Source organism: Myodes glareolus, chromosome 8, assembly GCF_982192425.1.
Source record: "Myodes glareolus chromosome 8, mMyoGla1.1, whole genome shotgun sequence".
Classification (NCBI taxonomy): domain Eukaryota; kingdom Metazoa; phylum Chordata; class Mammalia; order Rodentia; family Cricetidae; genus Myodes; species Myodes glareolus.
The window spans coordinates 38,596,134-38,603,673 of NC_142033.1; positions in this window are offsets into that span (position 1 = coordinate 38,596,134).

The window sequence follows — 7,540 nt, forward strand, 5'->3', positions numbered from 1 at the left end:
TATTTCTTCTGGTTTCATGGATATAATTTACCACCTTGTGTTGGAGTTTTCCATTTAGCACCTTCTAAAGGGAAGAATTTGTGTGTGTATATATGTAATATATATATATTACATATATACATATATAATTTAAACTATATATATTTGATTTTATTGTGGAATATCTTATATTGTGGAATATCTTATATTGTAGAATATCTTATTTTGTGCACCTATTTTGGTTGAAAGTTTTGTCAGATGTATTAAACTGGGTGGACAGCTGTGTTCTCTTAGACTTTACAGCACATTTGTACAGGCTACTCTGACACTTAAGTCTCCACTGTGTAGTTAGGTATAATTCTAATAGGTCTGTCTTTATATGGTCATTGGTCTTTATCCCTTGAAGTTGTTAATATTTATTCTCTTTTTCTGTATGTTTAGTGCTATTGTTGTTTTGTGGTAAGGCATCATTGATTGAAATGAAATCAGGTGGGATTGTTAAGGCAAGACTCCTCTAGAAAGATAGGAATAGAAGCATTTGTCAAAAAAGTATTTAAATATTTAAATAGAGCTGGAGATGTAGCTCAGTTGATTAAGTACTTGTCTAGGATGTAGGAAGCCTTGTGTTTGATCTACAGTACCACATAAAAACCACATGTAGAGGCAGAATGAAATCTATTTTTATGGACACATGTATGGGTCCACACTCTCAGAGGCAAATAGGCTTTGTTCTCATATGATTGTTTTCTCCGTTAAAGTGCAAGCTTCTATAAAGAAGGAAAAAAGAAATGAGAGGACTTGTGGGCAGAAGTAGGTACCTTTGCCAGAATCAGTGATGTTTTCCTCCTGCTCTGGAACAAAAATGAGTTTCATAAGGGTCCATTAAAGATAAAGAAAAATGACTAACTAGAAGAGGCTACAGCTACAAAGTAAAAACCAATTCCTCTCATTTTCTTTCAAAATGACCTTCAGACTGGTGGTAGTTTTTTATTGTATTATTTCAGATTCTGTAATTATTTTTCCTCCATTGTTCTTATACGTTTAAATATAACTACTATATCCTGAATTGATATGGTGAGTAAATACATTCAGAGAAAATAGAAGTAGTTACCCTTCTGACATAAATGAACTTAATTATGCACATACTATTAGAGTTGAATGTGTTAGCTGTCATCAGATTTTCCCTTTGCTACAAGATCAAGTATTGTCATTGACTGTCCTCATCTTGATTTAATAAACCATTACTAAAGATTATCATAGTCAAGAAGATATAGTTAAAAGGAAAGGATATTCCCCAAAATGCATAAATGTTAGATAGATTATAGGTAAATAAATATGTAAGTATATGATAGATAGATGAAATGATAGCTAGACAGATCCCTCTCTCTCTCTCTCTCTCTATATATATATATATATATATATATACATATATATATGATAGATAAAAGGATAGATAGATAGATAGATAGATAGATAGATAAATGAGTAGATAGATGATACTTCGATATTTATTAGGATTGCTAAATTTCTTTAACACTTTAAAGAAGTGAGTTTGAAGTTTGTAGAGCAAAGACTATTACCATAATATTAGTTCTTTAATTTTGTGTACAGTTTGAGAATAAAGAAGAAAAATTATCTCAATTGATAGTTTTCCTCTTTTCTATTTTGGATGTTTTCATCTATTTTTACTTTTCTGACTAGGACATTTCACAGAACCACAAGAATTAATTTTCCACTCAACAATTTAGAAACTGTTAAAAATCAATTTCAGAAGTGAATTGTTATACATGCTGATTATATGGTGATCTTAAAAACTGATGTGAAATTAATATTTTTAATTACTGTCACTAACAAACTTTTAAACCTTAATATTTTACCTGTGCCCTAAAAATTCATAATATCCTATTCCCCACTTGGGATCTTTAGGCAATGTTAGAATGGAAAATTATTTAACCCATCTCCTTCCTTTTTCTGTTAGCATTTTAAGCACTGAATCTGAGGAAAAGAAAACTGTATATATAGCTTGTTTTTCTTTGGAGTAAGATGCCCTTCAACTGAAGAATGGATAAAGAAAATGTGGTACATTTATGCACTGGAGTGCTACTCAGAAGTAAAAAACAATGGTATCCTGAAACTTCCATGCAAATAGATAGAACTAGAAAAAAATCATCTATAGTGAGGTAATACAGACCCAGAAAGGCAAATGGTAGTACTCACTCATGAGTGGATGTTAGACATAAAACAAAGGATAACCAGCCTACAATTCACAACCCCAGAGAAGACAGCAAACAAGGAGAACCTTAGGAGAAACATATATGTATCCCCAGCTCATCCCCAGGAAAGTAATCAAGATCTCCTTCGTAAATTACCAGCATGTGTGAGAGGGAGGGTGGTAGGAGGATGGGGAGGGTTAAAGCAGGTCATGGAGGAGCACATGAGGGATCAGGAAGGTCGAGTTGGGTGAAGGACAGAGAGGGAGATTAAGGAAAGAAATACCCTGAAAGAGGGAGCCATTTTGGAGTTAGCAAGAAACCAGGCAGGCACTCAAAAAATCCCCAGGAATTCACAAAAATAACCCCAGTTAAGAATTTAAATAATAGTGGAGAGGGTACCTTAACTGTATTTCCCTTGTAGTCAGATAGATGACTACCTTAATTGTCATCACAGAATCTATATCCAGTAATTGACGGAAGCAGATGCAGAGATCTACAGCTAAGCACTGGGCTGAACTCCTGGAGTCCAGTCACAGAGGGAAGGAGTGATAATATGAGCAAAGGGGTCAAAACTATGGTGAGGAAGCCCACAGAAAATGCTGACCCAAAACATGTGGGAACTCACTGACTTCAGACTGACAGCTGAGGACCCTATATAAGATGAAATTAGGCCCTCTGAATGTGGGTGACATTTGTGTGACTTGGGTAGATTGTGAGGCCACTGTCAGTAGAACCAGCATTTATTCCTAGTGCATGAACTGGCCCTCTGGATTCCATTCCCTTTGGAGTGATACCTTGCTCAGCCTTAATATAAGGAGGGGGAAGGGCCCTTGGTCCTGCCCCAAGTGATATGACAGACATTGTTGACTCCTCATGGGAGGCCTCGTCCTCTCTGAGGAATGGATGGAGGTGGGGTGGGGAGAAGGTGGGGGGAGCGGGAGGAGGAGAGGTAGAGGAAACTGGGATTGGTATCTACTATAAGATTCTTTTTTAAAAAATATGCTATGTAAGTATCATTCCTGATCCTTCTCTGCCAGGGTGTGAACTGGACGATGTTCTTAGCATCCCATTTCTTTTGTCCCTTTGTATTAGTTATTTGTCTTGCTGCAGTCACAAAATATCTCAGAGAAGCCAAAGGGAGGAACTGCTGATTTTTGCCTATAGATCCAGAAGAAAGTCTCGGTGGACGGATCTTGAGGTTGTTGGCTACTCTCCATCCTCAGACAGGAAACAATGAAGAGTGAATATTTGCATACAGTTTGCAACCACGGGATTATTCGGTCCTGCAGTCAGAGTGGTTCTTCACATCTAAATAAATGAAACAGAAGATATGAGCAGATATTTATCTTCAAGAGGATTCTATACACCTCCAGGCAGACAATCATAAACCATCAACCTCTTGAATCTCCATGGTTCCCTTCCCTAACTCCTTCAAATAAATTCTCACAGAAGGGTGGTTTATTTATTACAGCCAATTCCAGGTAAGACCAGAGGCTAGCTAGAGACAGAGAAGCCTGAAATTAAGTAACTCCTTTTAGGAAAAGGATATGAAATTCGGGGTGCAAAATATTTACTTAGATTTATGGAAGAAATCATAGAAAATGTACTATAAGACTACATGGAAAATTTATGAAAGAAATGTTGTATAAACAGCATTTATATGTTAAAATCCAAGAAAGATTTTATGTTTTCAATTGCCTATCCAGGGCTTTTCTCTTACCATGCTTTCTAAATGCTTCTCTTGTGACAATGATAATTTATAACATCTGTAGCGAGTGGGAGGATGATTTCGTTTCTATTCTTGTACAGTTGATGGTATTTTTATTATTATGTTATAGCCAATTGAAAATTTTCTTATAATATCACAGCTTTCAATAATATCTTGAAAATTTTTAGAACTTTCTAATATAGGATACTATGAAATATTGTTCAGTTCTAGTGACGGACTCCAAAGTCTTGCCTAAACTAGACAAGTAGTCTAACCTAGACTACATTCTTATCCCTGGTAATTGATCATTTGCCTCTATGTATGAGATACGATATAATGTTTTAATCTCTGAATGTATTGTACAGTCAATAAAGTTTGAATGCATCCATTTTTATTACATTTAACACATATAAGTGTGCTGCAGTTTTTTAAATAGAATCACATTAAGCATATTAGAGGAGAAAGTATTTAGAATTCAACTAAAGTCTTCCAATGAAGTACTTGCAGTTCAGGTTGACTGAAATATCCTGCTGTGAACAGTACAGAAGTCACTTGATTACCCACAAATCATAGCATCCACTTTCAGCATTTTATTCTGCATGCCCTTTGCGCTAGCTGAGGATCTCTGTAAGGAGTCATTTCTCCTTACATTTCTGTAAGGAGTCTCCCCTTTACTTTTCTTTGCTTCCTCCAGCCCTCCCTTCCTCTCAGACATACTCCATCACTCTATTTTCTACCTTCTCTCTCATTCTCCCATTCTGTCTTTTTTTCCTATATCCATCTCCTTTCTTTAATAATATAACAATTTACCTAACCTAGGTTCTCCCCATGAGTTATCTACTGGAAAGTATTTACAAGATAGTAAAATGAATCCCTGCTATAAATAAAAAAAATATGTACACCTAGTTAATATGAGATATGTAAATTACCTAGTGAATTCTAAAAGAGCAGAATTAAGACAATCCAGTATGTGTTCATCCCAGTTTGAGCTTACAATTTATACCCATGTACGTGAACAAACATGTTTGTTATAATGTTGTGTTTTGAAAAACATATTTTCTTCTACTTCAGTATTAAGTTTGGATACTTTTCTTGTCTACAGATGGTTATGAGTACACTGCAAGAGACATAGAAGAAAAAAAGTCAACATTTAATGGTCTCTGTGCGTGTGTATGTGTGTGCTTTTGTGTGAGTATGTGTTTTTATTTGTGTTAGGCAGGAAAATAAAGAACTGTATTGTATTGGAATGTTTTAGCATCTTAAATAGCACAGTACTTATTTTAATGAAAAACAGTCTAAAGAGGATAAAAGAAAAAATCTTTAAGAGAAAGAATTGTTTCATTAGCATGCATACAGCAAGAGTTGCCATGGGAACTCAGATCCAAGCGTGAGAGAGAACATTCTTCCAGCTGGTGCTAGGGAGGTCCATCAATACTGGCAGTGGTAGAAAGCCTGATGTGATTAGTGGGAAATTCTCATCTGCCAAAGGACTGCATATGACGCGCTAACTGAGATGTCAATGAGGCCTCCCCAACAAGTCAGAAATAGCATCTACAATTATGATCCAGATATCAAGATTGCATCTTTCCTTGAACAGTTATTGCTACTTACTAAACCTATCCCATGACAGCTGTATAGAGAGAAACATGTATGAGGAAGTATAACCCCTTCATAATGTCTGGATTTATATTTGTTCATCTTAAAACTAACTCAGCCTTTGCTATCACAAGGGGTACATCATATATATTATGTATATCACATTCTTTCTTCAACTTATAATGACATAAAATAACATTGCAGATGGTTTTCAGCAAATGAGGTGAATTTTTTCTTTTGAAAGACATTGTTGCATTGGAAGGTGACCAAAAATTTATTTCTTTAAAAATGTTCTTATCTTTATCTTTTCTAATTATAACATAATCACAGCATCTCTCCCTTCCCTTTCCTTCCCCCAAACCCACCTTGTTATCTCTCACTATCACTGGTACTTTTTAAATTGCTATCATAAACACACACACACACACATACAAACATATACAAAAACATAGATGATAGATAGATAGACAGACAGACAGATAGATTCATAAATATAACTTCTCAGTCTGGATAATGTTTTTTGTATGAATGTTTCATTTGTTATTAGTCAGTTTATGTTCTTTTCTCTGGGGAATACTATTTCTCCTGATTTCCATGTCTGGTACAGGAAAATTAGTTAACCATTCAGTTCTGTGAAGTGATGGATATTAAAAGACAACCTCTACTTTATGAAATCAGAATGTTCCATAAAAAAATCTACAAACATTGTCTTTATACTCACAGATAAGTGTAGTATTTATCCCTCACCAAGAAAATTTCCTTTAACTACCCAGGACTAGTGAAATTATAGTTATTGTAGAAGAATCTATAACCACTAAGTTACTAAACTGGTATATTCTCTAACCACAAACTATAAACACTTGTCCTTTTAATAATAAGTGTAGTCATTACTCATCAAGAAAATTTTTCTTTGTACTGAAGACCACTACAGAAAAACCCATTCCATTTAAATTTGGAAATGTGGAGCTCAGTTTCAATTGCTACATCTATAAAACACTCTCATACCTAAGACTCGGGAAATATAGTAGAAGAAGGTGCCAGAAGATTATGAGAGTCAAAGGATCAGGATCTTTGCTGTGAGATTATATATCCTAATAACACCAGAAGATAGACTCATAAATTCTCACCAGCATAACTACCTAAACATGAACTGAAAAAAGAGGACACCAATGAACCTGTACACCTGGACTGTGACAAGTCTTGAAGGCATAAAATTTACAAAAAATAACTATAGACAAATGGGAGCAATAAAGGCAATCTTCCCCAAGGATGAGTACACCAACTGGTTGTCCATATCTGAATAGGAATCCATGAATACACACATACAAGTAACATTATGTGTACTCAACAGGTTATATTTATGAATATGTAAAATATTCATATATATATATATGAATTCAATAACAATTGATGAAAATAGGTTATATTTGGAGAAGAGTAAGAAGACATAATAAGGAAGGGGAAGGAGATAATCAGAAAAAAGAAAAGAAAAGGAAAGGAAAGAAAGAAGAAATGAAGGAGGAAGGAAGGAAGCAGATTCTTTGCAACAAACTGAAAGAGTCATAGAAAACCACAATTAATCTAAACTATTTTTTATTTCTTGCTAGCTTGTTTCTTTTTCAAGACAGGGTTTCTCTGCAGCTTTGGAGCCTATCCTGGAACTTGCTCTGTAGACCAGGTGGGTCTCGAACTCTCAGAGATCTGCCTGCCTCTCCCTCCCGAGTGCTTGGATTAGACTAAAGACACACAAAACTATTTATTCTTAAACTCTGTATGAGTTTTGATATCAAGAAACTTGTGCTTTGGAGAAAATCTGTTTGCACCTAGCTAGCTTATTTGAACACAGTTTAGCATGCTTAGAAGGATTTAACCTTTGAGGTACAATGTGCATATTTGTGAGCATGAACAGTGGGAGGAGCAGTCCACTACCACTACCACTAAGTGTTCTTCTGGTAAATAAAAGTATGGCCCTGAAAATTCCAGTTTCACATATACTGTGTTTCATCTCATTAAAATTAATTGTTATTCTAATAATAACGTTCTC